At 50.9% G+C, this 7,863-nt stretch overlaps 1 long non-coding RNA gene across 1 annotated transcript; it reads right to left on the bottom strand.

Annotated features, from left to right (window-relative positions):
* Nucleotides 1-231: 231 nt before the first annotated feature.
* LOC129392682 (uncharacterized) lies at nucleotides 232-2,963 on the bottom strand. Its single transcript, XR_008619034.1, has 3 exons — nucleotides 2,424-2,963; nucleotides 1,094-1,422; nucleotides 232-359 (listed from the first exon to the last, which is right to left on the bottom strand). It is a non-coding gene; the product is annotated as an uncharacterized lncRNA (long non-coding RNA).
* Nucleotides 2,964-7,863: the final 4,900 nt, after the last annotated feature.

Here is a 7,863-nt window from a genome sequence, read left to right as displayed (position 1 = left end):
AGGCAAACTGGAGAAACCTCTGGAAACCACATGAGATAAATGTTCACGTTCCTTGCCTTTAAAGAACGATTACAAATTCATAAAGCAAAGGTTTAAAATGACATGAACAGAAAAGTAACACCAAACGTGCTCAAGAAACTTTTGAAATAAACATTCAAGTTCACTAGTAGTCAAAGGAGGGTACACTGAAAGAGCATAGCTTCCGGACTCATCAAGGTGTTTTCACTGATAATCCTCTGCATTGGTGAGCTTTGGGTGGATGAACATTTCCTATCCTGATGGCAAACTGCGTGGCCATTTCTGAGGACAATGTATCGAGGGCTCCGAAAGTATTCCAACACTTTTGACTTAGCAAGCCCCTAGGTAAATACATGACAATACGACAGTTACTAGCAAAATGATACGAAACATACAATCAATATCCAAAATAGAAACTGGATAAATATATTATGGTATGTCCAAAGAATATGACACATGATGAATCAAGTATTAAAAATAAGGCTTTGGATAAAGGCAGCACAATGGACAAAGGTAGTCTTTCAACAAATGGTGCTGGAACCACTGAACAGCCACGTGCAAAAAAAAAAAAAAAAAAAAAAACTTTAAACACAGACCTTCATGGAAACTATCTCAAAATGGATTACAGACTTAAATGTAAAATGCAAAATTATAAAACCCCCAGAAGATAACACAGGAGAAAATCTAGAGGACCTGGGGTACAGTGATGACCTTTTATATGAAACACCAAATCATAATCCATGCAAGAAAGAATTGATAAGCTGGACTTTATTAAAATTAAAAACCTGCTCTGCAAAAAAGAATGTGACGAGAACGAAAAGACAGGTCACAGCCGGGGAGAAAATATTTGCAAAGACACATCTGATAAAGGACTGTTATCCAAAATATACAAAGGACTCTTAAAGCTCAGCAATCAGAAAACGAACAACCTGATTGAAAATGGGGAAAAGACATGAACAGAAACCTCACCAAAGAAGATAAACGGATGACAGATAAGCGTAAAAGATGCTCAACCTCATATGTCATTAGGGAAATGCAAATTAAAACAATTATGAGATGAGATACCACTACATACCTGTGAGAATGGCCAAGGTCAAAAACACTGACGACACCAGATGCTGGGGAGGATGTGGAGGAGGAACTCTTACTCACGGCTGCCGCTTCGGAAGACAATTTGGAGTTTTCTTTCGGAACTAAACACACTCTTACCGTATCATCCAGCCATCACGCTCCTTGATATTTATCCAAATGAACTGGAAACATATCCACACAGAAACTGGCACGCAGATGTTTATAGCACATTTATTCATAACTGCCAAAACTTAGAAGCAACCAAGATGTCCTTCAGAAGGTGAATGGATAAATCAGCGGTGGTCCATCCAGACAATGGGATAATATTCAGCACTAAAAAGAAATGGGCTATCAAGTCATACAAAGACGTGCAGGAGCCTTAAATACACGTTACTAAGTGAAAGAAGTCAATCTGAAAAGGCTCCAGACTATGTGATTCCAACTATATGACATTCTGGAAAAGACAAAACTATGGAGACAGTAAAAAACTCAGTGGTTGCCAGGGGGTGGAGGGGGTTGAATAGATGGAGGATATTCAGGACAGTGAAGTTACTCCATATGAAACAGTAATGATGGATAGGTGTCATTGTATATTTGCCCAGATCCACGAATGTCCACCACCAAGAGTGACCTCCGTGTAAACTATGGGCTTTCGGTGATAATGACATGTCAACACAGGTCCATCAGTTGTAACAAATTACCACTCTGGTGGGAGATGGTGAGAGTGGAGGAGGGTTGTAAGTAGAGGGGGTGGGGAGGACGGATATGGCAGATCTCTGTACTTCCTACTCAGTTTTGCAGTGCACCTAAAACTGCTTTGAAAAATAAAGCTTATTAACTAAAACAATTTAAAAATAAAGGGGAAGAATCAGGGTTGCAGGACTATTTAGCCGCAGGGAAACTGCCCATGACGCCCCTTAGCACATACCACACGGCAGATCCCAGTTTTGCAAGAGTTCCCACGGGGAAGCGCTTCCCCACCACCTCCTCTGGTGGGTCCCTCTCCTGTGACCCTTTGTGGGCTGCACAATGGCTGCCTTGTTGCTCCCCCGATGGCTCAGAGACCCACAGAGACCGCCGCTTCTCTGTGGCCTTTATCTCTCATCGCTGTGCTCTGGAGCAGGGGTGATACCCACTCCAGATAAAAGCTCAGCAGAAAACGGCCGGTTTTCATTGGCATGGGGAAATCAAAGAGCAATTAACCAGACAGGGGTTATTCATCTCTTTACCAGCACTGCTAGTACGTGGGGCGAGCATCACAAGTCCTCCCGGGGGACCGCCTTGCTGGGGGACGGCAACGTGTCCTCGGCTAGAACGAGGGATGGACCACCCACCTCCACTCTGGCCAGTGTTTTCTTTCTCTAAGAAGAAAAGCGACAGCAATGGGGAGAAGAGATAATCCACGGTCTTTGTCAGCAAACGGCAAAATATTATGGACTGTGCGCTGTCCGGGGGTTCAGATAACTACCGGGCTTGTCCAATAAGATCAGTCTAAACGCATTTACAGAGAGCCATCTGAGACGCCGGGAGTCATCCAGGCTCTTAGCCATCGCTTCCTCCCCGATGCGGACGGTGCTTCATGCAGGAAGAATGTGGTGCATGTTTTCCCAGCTTCCTTCTCGGGCTGCCACCAAAGGTGGGAGTAGGGCAGCCTCTAGGAAGCACAGACTCCTCAGCTTTCAGAAATTCCACAAGTTGATCTGGGACATGAATCACGCTTCAGGTTTGGAAAAAGTTGCAGAACCAAAGCCGACGGAGGTTCGGGGCCACCCCACCATGGTGGCAGGCCATGGGGGTGGCTGGGGGCTGTTCTGGAGCCTGGCTGGGCTGAGTCCCCATCTGTTCCATCTGGGGGTGGCAGTGAGAGCTGTCAAGCTATAGACAGCACTTAGTCACAGGTCAGCTTTCCCCAAACTGGGTTCATCCCATTAACCGTCTCAAACCACAGACATGGCCGTTGAGTCCTGGTTCTACAATTCTCTGCGGAGCCTCAAGTGATTTCCTGGGGCGTCCTGGAATTCCATGAATAAAACCATTCCTTAAGCAAGCACACAAAAACCCCCTAGTGAATTATCACTGAAAACTTCTGGAATATGTTGGTGAGACACCAGGACGGGGGATGGGAGAGTCTCCTTTACCAAACAGCCAACGGTGTCCCAGTAATCCAGCTGAGGAGTAAAGTAGTCCTTGCGAGATGAAAGGTCACGTTTTCCCTTTATAAACAGCAAAACTGAGGCCCAGACAGGGGATGGGAACCCTCCCACCCAGGTCTCAGAGTATCACACAACACAAACCACTCACATGCATCTAATCCAGAAATGTTCACTCTTCCATTTACTCCCTAACGACCTTCCAAAGACAAGTATGCACTTTTCAACTTTATAACCAAAATGCACAAGGATTCACATGGAGCGAACTTGTCACTGCCACCCCCCACCCCGTGACCTCCCCTCAGCCAGAGTCCCCATCTGGCTCTCCTGAGCAGCTGGGGCGCACCCTTCAGGAGCATCTTTGGAGAAGGACACATTGCCTACAGGAGGATGACTTCCTGTTACCACCTCACGAGGTTAACAACAGACGGGCGTGGAATTTAGGGTCAGGACCTTTATCTTTCATGTTCACTAGGACGTTGGTCCAGTTGGCGTTTTGCACTGCCGAGAAATCTTGAAACCAACTTGGCTTCTGCTCCTTTGTACAGAAACATTTTTCCCCATCCTGCGAGGATGGAATCATAGGAAGGGGCCCCGAGTCATTCCCAGGAGAAACAAGGAGCAACTCAGCCCAGATTCCCTGCCACCCCAATCTCCTGCTTTGGGTCAAAGGCCAGCCTTGGGTCAGATAGCCTTGACTTTGTTCTGCCGCTAGTTGGGTCCATGACCTTGAGAAGTCATATGTTACCTTTCTAAGGACCCTTCACTCCTTTTTAGTAAGGAGGGACTATTTCCTTCCTGTATCTGTTAGCACAGGCTAGGTTATTCTGAGTAACAAACGTCCCCCAATTTCTTCATAGTTTAAAACAACAAGGGAGTGTCTCTCCCTCAGGCTACATGTACCTCCCGACACTTGCACACAGTGACCAGACGCTGGCCCATCACCTGTTCCATGGCAGGAGAACGCCACACCTGTCCAGACATGGTGTGCAAGCAGGCCCTCAGCACCCCGGTTCCCAGATGGCGGCCAAGATTCCCTGGCAGAGTCCGCCCCACGGTTAATGTTGGCGGGAAGCTGGAAAAGCCCAGATGACGGGTGATGGTGCCTGAGGGCATCCAGGGGGCAGGCGCATTTCCAGAGGGACACCTTGGGAGGGCAGAACACAGACAGCGAGCCTGGACCAGCCCAGCAGCGGGTCTTCTGGTGACTGCCTGACTGCTGGAGTGAACTGCGTCCACACATCTCCCTCCCGCCCACGTGGTCAGGGACCCTGCTCTGCCTGGGAATCACAAGCAGGCACAACTTTTCAAAGGAAGAATGTTCCAACCTGGCAAAAACGAGGTTGCCTAATTTTCTGAATCCCTGGTTCCTCTTGATATTTAAAAATCAGTTTTTTTTGGGCTTCCCTGGTGAAAAAAATGCAGTTTTTTTTAATCTGAAGCTCAAGATGTGACAGAACTCAGGTTGGAGAGTTTGGTTTCCAGTGAAAACTCCAGAATGGAATGCATCTCAGCCAACATGGCTGGGGCTGCCGACCCTTCAGGCTCCTGCTTGTCTCTCTGTCTCTGTCTCTCACTCTGTGTCTCTGACTCTGTAGCTCTCTGTCTCTCTGTATCTCTCTGTCTCTGTGTCTCTCACTCCGTCTCTGTATCTATCTCTGTCTCTGTGTGTCTATCTCTGTATCTCTCTGTATCTATCTCTGTCTCTGTGTGTCTATCTCTGTATCTCTCTGTTTCTATCTCTCTGTGTATCTCTCTGTATCTGTCTCCCTCTCTGTATCTCTGTGTCTCTCTCTGTATCTCTGGGTCTCCCCCTCTGTCTCTGTGTCTCCTTCCCTCCCCCGTCTCTCACTCTGCATCTCTCTCTCTCTCTCTCTGCCTCCCCAGCCCTCTCTCAAGCCAGACAACAACAGATGACGTAACTTGGATCCCAGGCAGCCAGCTTGTTGCATCTGAAGAATCCACGTGTTTTACGTGTTTCAGAGTTACACCCGCTTTCTCATGAGAACACATCTGGGGGCTCCCCCTCCCCCTGGAACAGAGCACCCAGACCCCGACACGACCAGCCAGGTGCCCCAGGACCTGCACCCCCTGGAGCCCAGAGACCTCCTTGCTCCTGGAAAACAAGTCTCTTCCCGTCCAGCAGCCCTGCTAACAAGCAGGTCGTGGCCGCTGGCGACAGCACGTTAATGACAATCGCAGACTCGGCCAGAGCGGCCAGCCTGGCGCAGACGGACAGAACCACCTCCCCCCTCCAGGTCACCATATTCGAGCACTGCACTCCAGGTGGGCCTGGTGGGGACACGCGGGCCACTCACCCCCCCCCCCGCGTGGGCCATAACTCCGAGCGGTGGCGCCTGGACCCGTGAGCACGCAGTGGCCATTCCCGTCCACCAGGAGCGCCTTTGGCACGGGAGAAAAGAAAAGCCTACGTGTCCTCATGCAGCGTGAATGCAAGTTTCTGGCACCGAATGCGACTTTTTCTAACCAGCGACCCGTCAGAGCCCCACTGGGGCTGTCAGGAACCACCAACACTTGGGTGTGTGTGGCGTGTTCCCTTGTTAAGAAGGGGTGGGCACATTTAGGCTGAGATCAAATGGGACTAAAGGCTAGAAAAGCATCTGTACTGTTTGATCTCAGTTTTGTTTGAATAGGTTTTCAATGCAGAAAAGTCTGAAGATGGAGGGGGGAAAAGGGGGAAAATCATTCCAGATTTTTACCTTTACAGAGGCACAAATAAATCGCAGGTGAGATAGGGAAAGGGGGAGAAAGGAGAAGACTCGGTGCTCCGAAGACAGGCTGGGTCCTCGCAGGGCGTGGGCAGGAGGGAGCGTGTTCTGGGGCTGCCCCCGCCCCTACCCCCGAGAGAGACCGGCGTGCGTGGCCGAGGGGCAGGGATGTCCTGGAAGGTGCAGAACAGCAGGAGCCATGCTGTGCTGTGTGCAAGTTAGAGGCTGTCTCCCAACTCCTCCAAGATTACAGATGGAGTTTGGCACCTGGAGAGACCATGGATGAGAATCTAGGCTTCCTTCACAGATGGGGAAACCGAGCCGCTCATGGGGAGCGACCGGTACCTGGCCCCGGTTCTGTCCCGTTTCCTCATTCTTCGTCTACAACATTCCCTTTAAATCTCAGCCACCTGGGGAAAGGAAAAAGGCCGCGAAACAAGCGTGCAGTTTCTTTCAGCCGCTGAGTTTGAGGCAAGGAGTGGGCAGCTCCGCGGTCGTTCATAACCATCTCATTAGTCAGCTCGGCCGCTGTAACAAAAACCACCGTCTGGGTGGCTTCAGCAACAGACATTTGTTTCTCCTGAGTCAGGAGGCTGGACGCCTGGCATCAAGATGGCGGCAGCTTTGTCTCCCGTGAGGACTCTCCTCCTGCCTTGTGGACGGCCACCTTCTCCCTGTGTCACCGCTCACTCAAATGGCAGCGAGGGCGAACTCTGGTCTCTCTTCCTCTTCCTGTAAGGAAGCCAATCTCAGTCTGGGGGCCCCACTCCCATGACCGCAGCTAAATCTCATCACCTTCCAAAGACCCCACCCCCAAATACTATCACCTTGGGGGTTAGGGCTTCAACCTGTGAAATTGGAGGGACACAAACATTCAGTCCATAAACCTGGTGCAGCTGGATAGAAATGGCCACTGCACAACTCACATCGGGGGCGCAGGTCACATCCCGGTCTGTGGACAGATATCCGGGGTTGTGCAGTGCACAACTTGCACAACCATCCACGGTGAACCTGAGCCTGGCATCCACCAGTCACTTTGAGCTAGCCTGCATTTGGGGTTCTCCCCCTGCTAGTGGGGCCTCCTGTAACAGACAGGTGATGCGTTAGAATGTTAACGCGGTGAAGAGGCTACACCCCAGGTGCGGGAGCCCAAGGGCCGTCCCTCCGGCCCTTGCAGGGGACCCCCGTGATCTAGCAGATGAGGTCTCTGTGGCCACCACCTGGCTGGACTAGACGGGTGACACCTTCAAGCCTCCTGTGGAGGAGGAAATGTCACTCTGTGTCCAGTCCTGAGTGGGGAGTGTCCTTTTGAAGAGCTGCCCAGGGATGGGGTGGGGTAGAGCCTCACAGCACAGCCCCACACACGTGCAGGCACCTACCCAGGCTCCGGCAGCAAAGGGTGCCCCGGGTCAAGGGTCCGCATACCTAACACCTGCCCCGACCACGAGATTATCCCAACATCAGCATCTGGCCTGGAGGATGGCCCCAGAGAGCAGTACGCGTGGCAGACCCTGCTGCGTGGGCCCATGTGGGGCCCCCGCCCTTACCAGCCCTCCAGGGAGAGACCTGGGGACGTCCTGAGGGACTGGAGAGGGACACAGCTGGCATGACCCCGAGCACAGCACATGTGAGCCTGGCGCTCGGGAGATGCTTCTTGTATATTTGCTGAAGGCAAGACTGAGTCCTCACAGGGGCTCCTGCCAGGCCTCTTCACTGATCCAGTCATTCTACACGTGTTGATGGAGCACATTTTACATGTTAAATTATGCTGAGCCCTAGGGAAACCAGCCTAAAAAGAGAGAGATGGATAGAGGAAGGAAGGAAGGAAGGGAGGGAGGGAGGGAGGGAAGGAGGAAGGGAGGGAGGGAAGGAGGAAGGGAGGGAGGGAGGAAGGA

This window comes from Physeter macrocephalus, chromosome 13 (genome assembly GCF_002837175.3).
Source record: "Physeter macrocephalus isolate SW-GA chromosome 13, ASM283717v5, whole genome shotgun sequence".
NCBI lineage: Eukaryota > Metazoa > Chordata > Mammalia > Artiodactyla > Physeteridae > Physeter > Physeter macrocephalus.
This window is presented reverse-complemented; position numbering and strand designations above follow the sequence as displayed.